Below are 13,755 nucleotides of genomic sequence, written 5' to 3'. Positions count from 1 at the left end.
TATTGCTTGAGGGGAAGACTTTAGCTGAAGAGCCACATATTCAAAAGAAACAAAATTTGCATAACATATTTGTGTACAGTGAAATGAGTCATTAAACAAAATGTAGACTCCAGCTCCTTTCTTATTCACTCTATTCTCGCTCATAAAACTGAAGTTAGGGGGAGCTGACTCAGAACCTGTACCAATTGATGATGGACTGACACATGTTTTCGTTCCCGCAGGCCTGTCGGTGATCATGCACTATAATCATATTAACTAATTATGGATAACTTTTAAATGAAATGTCGTTGAAATACCCAAGGATACTTAAGGTTCCCTGTACACACCTTCTAATTTAGTGTACCTCTTCCTCTCCAGCTATTTATTCCCAGATGGCCGGACCCAAACCCAGATCTGACAGGACTGTGTGACCTTCGCCTCAAGACCACATCAAGTCACGCGGTCAGAGCAGTGTGCTTCTCAGGCTGCACCTCACTTTTATATCTTATGCAATTCTTGCTGGTCTTTGGCATTTTATGTAAATGTCAAATGCTTTTTTTTGGTGCGCACACACACTCATTAAAGATTTCAGTTGAAAAGAAGACTTGATGCAACAGTCTAGTGCATGACAAAAGGAAGCAGAGTAGAAGACATGATAGAACACCACACAGGACTGAGTAAGTCTAGGTTAACCAAAATTTAAACAATAGCATTTTTTTTATTTCTGACTTTATATTTAATAGTAGAGATAACTGGATACAAAAAATGCGTGAACCGGCAGTAGCATAAAATCCATGTAGACAATTCTGATAAAGGTATTTAAATACAATAAATATATATATTTGCTTTAGTGTTGAGTCAACTTCTTGAAGTTCACTAAGTAAAAAGTGTTGGTTCCCCAAGTAAAATGTCTAATAAATTAATTAAGGTAAATGGTGCATTTCAGATTTTAATAGTTTAAAAGTTAACGCAAATGGGTCTTTGTCAGTGTGAGCTCCCTTTATTAAGCAGTTGGTAACCCCATCTGTCTTTCAATAGTTCATACGGTCATCACATTGAAGGACACATCATGTTAAATGCGCGAGATATAAACTGTAAATTGTGAAATATTGTTAAAGACATACATACGACTCAGGGTTTTGTAAAGGTTTTTATGAAAAGACTCTTTTTGATTGAGCACAGGACTGAAACTAAAAAACGCCCCCACATTTTAACTTGGCTCCAATCCTTCTGGGCTCTTTCGAAACAATCTCAGATGTGTGTCAGTACTGTATGATGTTACTGGTTTTAGACACAGAAAGCTCATAGTTTTCTCATTTTTTTTTCCCCCTCAGGAGCGTATGAGCTGTACTGTGAGATGGGCTCCACTTTCCAGCTGTGTAAGATCTGTGCCGAGAACGACAAGGATGTAAGATTGACCCTGTGGTCATCTCATGTGCACCTCCTGTCTCTCACTGCCTTGCAGGTAGAGTGTGGTGGATGGAACAGGTTTGTGTGGTGATTTTCTCAAGTTAGTGTCATAACTCATACCTGTTGAGATGAGAACTCACTGCTCAAGTGTTCTTCTTTGGAGATGTACAGACCTATAAATTGTGTGCGGTACATTTGTTATGTGCCTGTGTTACAGGAGTCAGAGGTCGGAACAGGATGTCCCTTCTGTCGTCTGTGAGATTAAGGTACAGAGCCCATTGTTGTGGTCCTTTTGACCCCAAAGACAACAGCGGGGGCTCCTGCAGGGGGTCGTAGGGCTGAGGGTGCTCCATCACCCAGCTACGATGATGATGATGATAGACTGGAAACCCCCACCTTATGTGAGCAAACTTGCCTGTACAAAGTTAATATGTAAGTTTCTGAAAAGACCTTTATTAATTTAGACTAAAGTTTTACTAAAAGTTTCTAGTCATGACACTGGGTAAGTTTCTGTTCATTAACATTGAGACACTAGGTTGAGTTAGTTCTGATGCCCTGGACACCTCATGTTTCCTACTGTCCTCTTCTCTATTTTTCTGAGAGACCCTCCCTGTACATTGAAACATTCCTCGCCTTATCCCCTTTTCACCTTTTGGGAGCTTCAAGCACAGGCTCATATCTCAAGTCTTTCATCTACATCTTTCATGGTGCCAAGGTAGCAGCTTTTTTTGTGCCTCTCAGTATTTGATATGTGAGGCTTCTCCTATCTTCAATCTTTTATGTGCTCTGAACATCTGTGTGTATTAGTCTGCTTATAGTAGGCGAATACCTGAGATCACACACACTTTGATGTGGTCCCTAGAATTTCTTTGGCTTTCACGGCTAACCCAACCTCTTTCTCATGTTTGACCATTTCTTTAAAATTTTGAGCAAAAATGAAGCTTTAACAAAAGTTAGATTGACAGCAGACTGTGGATGACTTATATCATGAAAGTTTGTCAAAGATAAAAACTGATTCTGTTAAAATGTACCTGATAGAGGGTTTTTTGCTGTTGATCCAGGTGGAGCGCCCCCCGTCACATTGTCCATGGCTCCTCATTCCTCCTCTTCCCCTGTGCCCCCAGGCTCGACCTGCTCCCACACAGACCTACCAACCCCCCTGGGGCCTCCAGCCCCGGCTCACCAGTAAGTATACTGAATACACACAACCAACAACACCTTGTTCAGCAAGAGATATTTAAAACAAATGTTTTTGGTAAATCATTTAAGTATTACACTGCCAACAGCATGTGTAGCTTGACTTTTATAGTGTATCCCTGAGTTAAAGCAGATAGCAAAATCAATTAAAATGTAGAATATTTCACTTGTAACTCAGCTGTTACTAAAATTATGCTTACGTCTCTCACCCCCTGTACAAAAGTAAGTGTGAAAATGACAGCCACAATACACGTGTATTTTCTATTCTGCATATAAGTCATTTTAATGCATTCCCACTCACTAACACATTCATATTACCAATACTTATGCTTAAATGTAGATAAATAAAACTGTGGATAGGAAGCTGGAATGTGTCTTCGGATGATGAACATTTTCCTTGTTGATGCTCATCTACTTATGAATGTTGTTGATTATGATGAAAATGCTACACAGTGGTCTTGTTGCCAAATGGGTTATTTTCAGAAGACAACAGCACTTTAACGACTAAATAGTTCCCTCCATCTTTCTTCTCCCCCCAGGCAGCATCTCACCACAAAGACAAGCCTCTTCCCCTCCCCCCAGCACTGAGGGATCTCCCCCCTCCTCCTCCAGACCGTCCACACACAGCCGGGGCCGCCCCCGATGGACGATTCAGAGCGGCCCTTACCCTGCACTCCTGGGGAAACCCTCGAGATAGCTCCCTCCTGCACCCCCAAACCGGCCCCTGTCTGACTGAACTCCCGCCTGTTCCCAAGGCCCCCCTCCTCTTCCTCATCGTCATCCTCCTCCTCCTCCTCATCTTCCTCATCCACTCAAGTCTCCAGTCTGGGACTGGACATTCGAGCAGGTTTCAGGGAACTCTCAACACGACACTCTCTCCCCTTGGCGTTGCCCTCTGTTCTGGACACACGCTCAGACTCACAGAGAACAACAGCTCCCTCAGTCTGGACCACCAGCTGGTCAGAGAAACTACAGAACCACACACTAATCTACTATTTGGTTGGATTTGTATTCATTGGCTACAATTATGAACATAAACATTTTAGTAGTAACTGTCTAAAGTGAACTGAAAAGATAAACATGTTTCCACCTTCTAATAATTCACTATACTGTCCAGTATATGTGTGGGTTTTTATCTTAGTCACCTTCTACACCGCCCCTGTCACTTTTTTAAATTGCAATTAAAGGTGTATTTGTTACCTCTATTAATATTTGTAAAATCCATGTTTTTCACTTGGTTTTGGCTCTTTTTTTGGTCAAATTATGGGTTTTTGGGCTTTCTTTAGAGTAATTAAAATGTTAATATGAACCAGAGCCAACAACTTTTAGCTTAGCTCGGGAATTGTTAATTTGTGAGTTTTAGAGAACTAGTAGGTGCATTTTTTTTCTTTTTCTTTTCTTTTTTTTACCTTTGGCATTGTCAAGTTTCCTGTTTCCTCATTTCCAGTCTTAATACTAACTTGCTACCTGGCTGCTGGCACCACCTTATATGTTTATGGTACAGACATGACATCTCCCTTTCAGCAAGACAATAATAGCCATTTCTCTTCTAGCCAAACTATCCTTTTAATAGTTAGATTCAAGATTTTCATGATGAAATAATTCTTCACTTCAAAGTTTCTGAGATTTCAGCTTCTGCTTCCTTTCCAGAATCTGCAGCAGTGGCCTGTCAAGATATGACAACCCAAAGTAAGCCCTCGGCCTCAGCCAACGCCATCTATTCGCTGGCAGGAGGTATGTTGTACTGGCACCATAATGACATTAAGGATGGAGCATCTCTCTTGAATGACTGATTGTTGCTTACTTGCAGATCACAAAGGCCAATCAATATTTATTTTAGGAAGCTCAAATTCTTTTACCTTTTAGTGTTATATTTCTTAAATCCATATTACAGTTCTGGTGTAATATTCTTGGGTTATTTGTTCCCAGACCTCTCCAGCCCAGAGCCAGTGACGAGGAAGGAGGCACGTGACAGTGAGGGAGTCGGAGTATATATCCCCTCCTCTCGTCCCGTCCTCCGCACCCTATCACAGCACCACCTGTAGGGGAGACCCCCCAGTCCCAGGTCTCAACAGCCCACTCAGCCTCTGCCTCTATCAGCACTCCAGACACAACCTCCGCACTCAATTCACGGTATTCAACAATCAATAAATCCACCCCCATCAGCACATCTAGATGAAATACTTTAGTGACTGCAGTACTGCGTCTGTTAATGGTTGTTGTTTTAATATTGTTTTTATTTTTTTATTGTAGGCTGACACTGGCTGAACTAGAGGATGGACCTCAAATGTATGAACCATGTCAACATCCGGCAGGTCACAACAAGCCAAATTCAGGTATTTTGATTCATCAATCTTTAGATCAGGTGACAAGGACAGCCTAGTTGATGAGACACTGTTTTTAACCTCCTAGGCCTTCATGCAGACCTTTGGTTAACCCTCCATTTACAGATTTATTTGTGTTACTCTGCTTTTAATTCACCGCTGATGAACACCACTCTCTTTCTATCAGATACTGTAGGGCTAATACATTTTTTTCAATCCATCCCAGACTATTCGTGAGTTGCCCCCTCTGGCAATGACCAAGTGTCCCAGAGAACCACGCAGCCGAAGACAGGGAAGAGAGATAACAGCTATGAACCCAAAACCCCGGCCAATGCCCACGGCTCTACGGACCCTTCAAACTGGGGGGGTCGTCTTCCTCCTCTTCATCGTCCTCATCATGCTCATCTACCACACTGCTTTCAGCCGCCTTTCCCTAGATTCGGACGCTGAAGCCGCAGCCTTTAAGTATTCTCGGCACTGTTGAGCCAAGCTTGCTTTTAATTCAATTCAATTCAATTTTTCAATTCAATTTTATTTATAGTATCAATTCATACAAGAGTTATCTCAAGACACTTTACAGATAGAGTAGGTCTAGACCACACTCCAAATTACAAGGACCCAACAGTTCTAGTAGTTTCCTCCAGAGCAAGCAACGTGCAACAGTGGCTTTATGCATATATAATTATTTTTTTATGTTAAACATAGTTAATATTCTCCCAAATTATGGGGTCATTAACAACAAGCCCCTTATCAAAGAGGATTTTTTACTTGGCATTCAATTCATTTTACCTTAACTGCACATGTACGAGATAAGGGATATCACCACCTCTGGCTTGCAGAAAGAATTAATAAAAATGAAACTACCTAAATAGTTAGATACAATTAGGGTAAATGGAAATTTGGGTGAACTGACCATTTGATATATGGGCTTTACTAAGAGACGTGGCACTTAAAGATTTTTTGTTTTACATTGGTGGTACAAACTTGTGTGTCTGTTTCATAAATGCCTTGATGATGTAAAAATGTAGAACAAAGCCTCTTTGTTCATGTACTTACTGGCCAAAAAGCTAAATTTGCTGATGAATCAATATCTTGAAGTAGAATAAAGTCCTCTGACCTGAAAGTTGACTAAAGTAGTTTTCTGGTACCTGATGTGAGGCCGACTACAGATTTTTCCAGAGCTCTCTGAAATTATGTGAGACTTGATAAGTACCATGAATTGATTGCCAGACATAATTTGCTCCAGTATATGCAATCACTGTATGCAAAAGGGTAAAGACCAATAATTACAGAGTGCTGCTCAGTTACATCTGGACCTTAAACTAGAAAACAGTAAGTGTGCCTCCAGGATTTTGGACATACCTGCTGTCTGTATCATCAAAATCTCATATTGACCTCTGAGATGTCGCAGACTGCAAGGTTGTGTGGAGGCTTTCCACTAATCGCAGCATTAGTGGCCTTAGCACATTCTCTGGCAGAGTAGAAAAGCATTATTTCTCCTTGTCTCTCCAGTGACTGACATTTACTTCCTACAGTATGATGATTGCCAGCTGTCTAGTGTTCCATAAATCATTACGTGTAAGACCAATTAAGTGGCTCTCAGACAAGCTGACAAGCTCTCAGATCATAATTGGACCTTTATGAGTGCTTTAGAAAAGGTTGCTGCTGCAGTGGAAAGATCAACCAGTTCACCATATGCAATATGATTTGACACTTACAGCAACTTATTGCAGACAATAATCAGTGGGCTGTTTGCTACAGCCGCTTCAATAAAGTGATCAGATGTTTTTTTTGGCTTTAAAGATGTAACATTCCTCTCCCCGTTTCTTCAGCCTTTTCAAGCCGGTGGAAGCACCAGAGAGACCTCCAAGCCCTGCCCAGACGGATCAGCTCGGACGTCGACCCAGCCCTGTCCCGCCCGTCCCCGGCGCCCCACCCAATGGTGGTGCAACTGGAGGAGAAGCCAACCCAAATCATAGCGAGATCGAGCACCTCATGAGCCAGGGATACTCTTACCAGACATCCAGAAAGCACTGCTGATTGCACAAAACAATATTGAAATGGCCAAGAATATCCTACGCGAATTTGTCTCCATTCCCTCCACCGCGCAATTCTTACATAGCACACTTCTTGTGCCTCTCTCTCCTTGTTTGCTCTCTCGCCCTAGCTTGGCCCAGCCTGGTTGGGTTAGGTCGGCGCAGCCTAGCCCAAAGCCCAAGCTCATTGCCTACAGCACTACCTCCGTGCTGGCTGCGCCCTACATCCCTGTGGATTTGTAACTGGCTGTTACTCCACGAGCTCACAGCATCTCTGGACACCCGATTTGCACTCCATGTGCTTTTAATAGTGTCTGGCCTTCTTTAACTGCTACAGCAGGCCTTTTCGTTTTCACGGACATCTCCGCAGGAGTGCTAAGCGTGTCTGAAAACATGACGGGACGCCACATGGCGCGAGACTTTCGAAAATCCTGGAAAGACAGATTCTTATCTTTCATGTTGAAGCCTCTTGCTGAAAATGTAACCAACACCTCACAAATTAAAAATGTATGTCTATATGAAAATTTTATAAATTAACAAATATATATTAAATGTGTGTATATATACAGTACTTGCATTACAGTATGTAAAAATGACTTCAGCTTTGAGGGTTGCTGTGATACAGTGATGTGGGCTCAAATTAAGGGGGGTTTGGCCCTTTCTCTCAGACTGAGGGATTGAATGTGGGAGAATACACATGTGAGGAAGAGTCGTGTGTCTTCCTCACCAGGCTGTGCTCAGTCAGCAGCAGGTTAGAAGACACGCAGCCGAGCTTTTCCCATTATAAATTCAATCTGTTATGGCTTTGATTAACAGTTGTCTTTGGTACTTCTTCTGTTTTTAGAAAAACATGCTTGTTTGTCGTGTTGTATTTTTCAAAGTAGCATGACAATGGTTTCGGTTCGGGCTGTCTGACAGTGTGTTGTTTATTTGTGAGTTTTGTGTAGTGGAGCATTGCTGTGGTGCGTGTCGGCCAGACTGGCTCTTTGCTCTTAAATGAACTCCCTGTCCTGTACAACATGAATGTGGAATTACAGTCAGTATACTCAGACATGTTGTGTTCTGTAATGTACTACTGCTCTAACTCATATGGCAGGGCCTAGTGTAGCTGTAGCCTGGCAGTGAGATTATTAAGGACGTACTAATGTTGACGACCCTGCAGTACCAGACAGCCTAGTGTTGTGTGATCCGTGTGGCTTAAACTTTTTGTTCCGTCTTTGTCTTACTTCATTGGCTGGCTGGTTAAATTTTCTGTCTCCACTGTCCAGTGTTGTGAAACAAAAAGCATGTCATTGTTTACTTTGGTAATATATTATTGTAAATGATCATGAATATTGTTATTATAATTCATTCAGAAGTGCTTCACTGCTGCTACTATTGTTAGTGCTAAAATAATTAAGCCTTAAATGTACATTTGTGAATATTGTGTTTAACCATCATCCTGGTTCTTTAAAGTGACAGTATCATCCGATTTCTCTGGTCCGTAGTAGCATACTTGAAAGTACAAGTGACTTGTGAGCCTGCAGACCTCTCAAGCGGTTGACTCGTGCTTGTTTTAAAATGTTTCATTTTTTTAATAAATTCTAGACTGAATAAAGCAAACAAAATGCTTATGCTATGGAAACCACCATTTTGATTCAGGCTTTCTTTCACATCAACTTCCTTTCTCCTGCGGCAGTTCACCACCACTGAAAGGAGTGATTGCTGAGGCATTTGAAAAGTAGGCTCTGGGTTTGCTGGCCCACCCCCAGTCTACATTAAAATCAGTTTTGGCCAACTGTAAGAACTAACTCAGGAATAATGTTTATCTAACAAGTGGTGGTCACCCAGCTGTCAAAAACCCAGAGGAGACCATTGGCATGGACAGCAGCTCACCTGCCATCTCTTCATCCAGGTGACATGTAGCCAAAAGTATCCGCTTAATGAAGTCAAACAAGTAGCCTCTTTCCTTTTTTTGGTCACGTTATAACTTGCACATTTTTCATATTTCCCAAGTTGGCAAGACAAAAACAGCAGCTTAATTTCCCGGTACTTGAATGAACAAGATAAATAAATGCAAAGAGCTTTAGGTACATTGACTTGAACCTCTGCCAGCATATGAAGAAGAGTGTTTGTTTTTTTGGGGGAGGGTGTCAATCATGTCAATGCTAATCAGCCCTTGCTTATTCTGGGTAATGCTGTCTGTTGACTGGAGCTATCTCTGCGCTGTCTTGCCATCCTGTAGGTCTCTTTTTTTTTTCTTTTTTTTTTTTCTGTTCCTAGTTGCCTTGAGAAACTTGTTGTGATGGGTATTGGACGGGGAGGTCCCCAATCCTCAATACTGTACCAATGTTTAGCTGATGCTTCAATGACAACACGTCATTGTCGTGTTATTTACCTTTTTATTTTTTGTTTTTTGCACAGTATACCAATTTGTGCTTTGATACTGTCACTCTAAAGAAAAAGATAATTGTATAAGTCAAGTAGTGATATGAAAAGAAAATTACTGGTTTTTTTTCATTTTGCATTCCAGTACATGTATTTTGTTCCAAAGTTTGTTTTACTTATGTTAATAATTCGTGAGCAGTGCCATATGTTTAGAGTTCCTCACCATGTTTAGAGTAAGGCCTTGTTTTTGAAGACAGTTTGTTGGAATTGATCTGTAGTACGTGTTATCAGAAGCCAGAAGATTGTGCAGTTTGCTTGTATTAGGCGGTCCGTCTGCCTTGTCAGCCACATCAGGCCTGATCTTTGAGTCCAAAGGTCTCCTTTTGTTTCTTCTAACCTGAAAGATAACCAGATCCCAATCAGTACTCTGCCTCGTGATGCTTGATGCGTGTGTACCAGCCCCTCTTACCCTCGGTCTCTGGTGTGGGTTCTTTAATGTTCTGCAGAAGAGGGAGCCGTTGTTCCATGTAGCTGTTTAGCTTCTCATCAGTAAAAGGCATTCATTAACTTATGTGGTTTTCAAAGCTCATATCACTTTGGAAGTATGCACAGTGCTGTTAATAAATGATAAGAAAAAGCCGTCACGTGTCTCTTTTCTCCACATGCATATTGTAAATACAATAGATCTGAAAAATTTAAAATGCAGGCAAAGATTTCAAAGTGTTTTAGGTACAGTAAAAATTGAAGAATTTACTCAGGATGCACAAGCCATTTGTGATGACTCAATCTTTTTTGATATCCTATGCAACTTTTTTAATGATTTTAATGACGACTTGATTTATTATAGTCCTGACAGATACTCTACAACAGGGGTTCTAAACGTTTTGATGACTTGAATTCCAATTTTCCATATTATAAGGGCTGCATAGGAAAGGTGACACATGAAACAAAATATATTTAAAATGAATCATTGTATATAGTATTTATTAAATGCAAGCTATCAATGTGAAAAGATTGAAATTGGCTGAGGGTTGAAATAATTAAAATAACATGCATGCAAATGATAATGCATACATTTGATGTCACGTTCAGGGACTGCCCAAAATGATTCTGAGCTGCAATTTGAGAACGGCACTATAATGAGATTTTTTTTACATTTTATGACAAAAAACTTAAACAGGGTTTATGTTTCACAAAAAGATTTGATGGACAATTGCCAAAAAAAACCTCAAGGGCTTAACAAGTGTCATCTCCTTAGAAACAATTATATTTAACATTAAGAACATTTATATATTATTATAAAAAAAAAGGCAAGGCAGCTTTATTTGTAGAGCACATTTCAGCAACAGGGCAATTCAAAGTGCTTTACCACAAATCTTTAAACAGTAAAACAAAAGTACAAACAGTTAAAAATCATAAGCATTAAAAACAAAAAACACATGAATAGAGAGTTTAAAACCAAATAGAAACATTAGGACACATAAAACACAAGATAAAAGTTACAGTCCAGCATAAGAAATTAAAGAATGAGCATTAATTTAAAGAAAGGCTGCATCAAAAGAAAGGTCTTCAGCCTTGATTTAAAAGAACTGAGAGTAGCAGCATCTACAGGTTTCTGGGAGTTTGTTCCAGATATAGAGCTAGAAACTGAAAGCTGCTTCACCCTGTTTTAGTTCTGACTCTGGGGACAGAAAGTAGACCTGTCCCAGATGACCTGAGAGGTCTGGGTGGTTCATAGTGTAGTAGCAGATCAGAAAGTTTTTTGGACCTAAGCCTTTAAGTGATTTATAAACTAGCAAAAGATTTTAAATAAATTCTTTGAGGTACAGAAAGCCAGTGTAAAGACTTCAGAACTGGAGTGATGTGATCCAGTCTCTTGGTCTTAGTAAGGACTCGAGCAGCAGCGTTCTGAATCAGCTGCAGCTGTCTGATTGATTTTTTAGGGAGCCCTGTAAAGACACGTCACAGTATTCAGTCTACTGAGATGAACACATGGACCAGTTTTTCCAAATCCTTTTGACACATAAGTCCTTTAACCCTTGATATATTTTAAGGTGATAGTAGGCTGACTTTGTAATTGTCTTATGGTGGCGTGTTAAAATTCGGTCTGAGTCCATGACTACCCCAAGATTTCTGGCTTTTTCTGTTGTTTGAAGCTGAGCGCAGACTTTTAATCGTTCCTCTTTTGCTCCAAAAACAACCACCTCATTTTTTCCTTCATTTATTTCAAAGTTCTGGTACATCCAGCCGTTATTTGTTCGATGCACTTAGTCAGTTTTGTATTGGACTATAGTCCCCTGGCGATAAGGTTATGTAAATTTGTGTGTCGTCCGCATAACTATGGTAACTTATTTTGTTTTTCTCCATAATCTGGGCCAGTGGGAGCATGTAGATGTTAAACAGAAGAGGCCCCAGAATAGAGCCTTGGGAAACTCCGCATGTCATATTTATACGCTCAGATGTATAATTACCTATTGACACAAAATAATCCCTATTCTGTAAGTAGGATTCAAACCAGTTTAGTACTGAGCCAGAAAGTCCTACCCAGTTTTCCAATCGGTTTAGTAATATGTTGTGGTCGACTGTGTCAAATGCAGCACTGAGATCAAGTAATACTAAGGTTGAAATTTTGCCACTATCAGTCTTAAGGTGGATGTCATTAAAAACTTTGACAAGCCGTCTCAGTGCTGTGGTGTGGTCGGAAACCCGACTGAAGATAACAAAACTGTTTTTAGTGACAGGAAAGGGCTGAGTTGTAGAAAAAACGCTTTTTCAATGATTTTACTTAAAAATGGAGGTTTGATATTGGCCTATAGTTGCTCATTAGTGATGTGTCTAGTTGTTCTTTTTTAAGAGTGCTTGATTACTGCAGTTTTCAGGGCCTGTGGAAAGATACCTGAAGAAGAAGACAAGTTCACAATCTGTAGAAGATCAGCCAAACAAGTGGAAACACAACCCGTTGGTAGAATATCAAGGCAACAGGAGGAGGTTTTCAGATGTTTTATAATGTCCTCCAGGTTTTCATGGTTGATTATATGAAATTCTGTCTATTGGAACTAGTTTTGCTTGAGCACTGTGACAACACATATCCTGAACTTGATATGATGCACTGCTGTTTGTCTAATCTTCTGAATTTTGTCTTTGAAGAAGGATGCAAATTCATTGCAGGCCTTGGTAGATAAAATTTCAGATGCTACTGGTACTGGAGGGTTTGTTTGTGGCAAACAAAGTACGTGAATATTATTGTTTCTAGAGATAATATCAGAGAAGAAGGACCTTCTGCATTCCTCAGTTCCAAATTAAATGCAAAGTCTCTCTTTATAGGTGTTATAATGGACCAGGAGATTTGTTTTTCGCCACCTTCGTTCAGCTTTCCTACACTCTCTTTTTCTGTTCTCACCAGTAGGACATTTCTCCATGGAGATCTTTTCTTACCAGACAACTTTGACCTTAGTGGGAGCAATGGCATCAATAACATTTGTAATTTTAGTTGAAATTATCTACAAGCTCAGTAACTGAGACCCAGAGAGTGCGGTGTGGAGAAAAGCTGATAAATGTTTCACGGTGTTTTCAGTGATATACTTCTGATTATCTTTGTTTGGACACTTTTGGGCACAGAGATATTGCCGTTAAAGAAAACACAGGAATGATCGAGAGAGGCAACGTCATCACCACAACCTTGAAATATTCAGACCCTGGAGACAATCAAGTCCAGAGTGTGCCTTATTGTGCGTGGGCTCTGTCACATGCTGAGTCAGTCCATAGTTCTCAAAAACACAACACGTTGTTTGGTCACAGTGTTGTCAACATGAATGTTAAAATCACCCGCAATGATTACACAATCAAAGTTAATACAGATTATAGACAGCAGTTCAGTGAAGTCATCAATGAAGGTGCACAATTTTAGGTCGCCTGTAGATATTTAGAAATATTGCTTGAGGGGAAGACTTTAGCTGAAGAGCCACATATTCAAAGAACACAAATTTGCATACATATTTGTGTACAGTGAAATGAGTCATTAAACAAAATGTAGACTCCAGCTCCTTTCTTATTCACTCTATTCTCGCTCATAAACTGAAGTTAGGGGAGCTGACTCGATGAACAGCAGCGCTGTTATTATGGTCTACCCAGGTTTCAGTTAAAAACATAAAATCTAATGTGTGCTTATAATAAATCATTGATTAAATGATTTTCCTGCCAAGACCTGACGTTTAGTAAAGCTAGTGTTAGTGTGTTTTCATTTTTTGGGACAGGCTGTAGCTGACAGGAATGGATGCTAATTTGCTAGTTTGCAGTTAAGTGTTTATTCACCATTCTTTTTATTCCCTATCACAACAAAATTGAGGAAGATTGAATCCACAGGGCCCGGGCTTGTCTTGGAAAGAGTCATTATATAATGTCCTGCAGCCAAGGCCCGGCACATATCATTTAGTGCTTGCTGA

This window comes from Etheostoma spectabile, chromosome 3 (assembly GCF_008692095.1).
Source record: "Etheostoma spectabile isolate EspeVRDwgs_2016 chromosome 3, UIUC_Espe_1.0, whole genome shotgun sequence".
Lineage (NCBI taxonomy): Eukaryota > Metazoa > Chordata > Actinopteri > Perciformes > Percidae > Etheostoma > Etheostoma spectabile.
The sequence above is the reverse complement of the archived record's forward strand: the minus strand, read 5'-3'. Positions refer to the sequence as shown.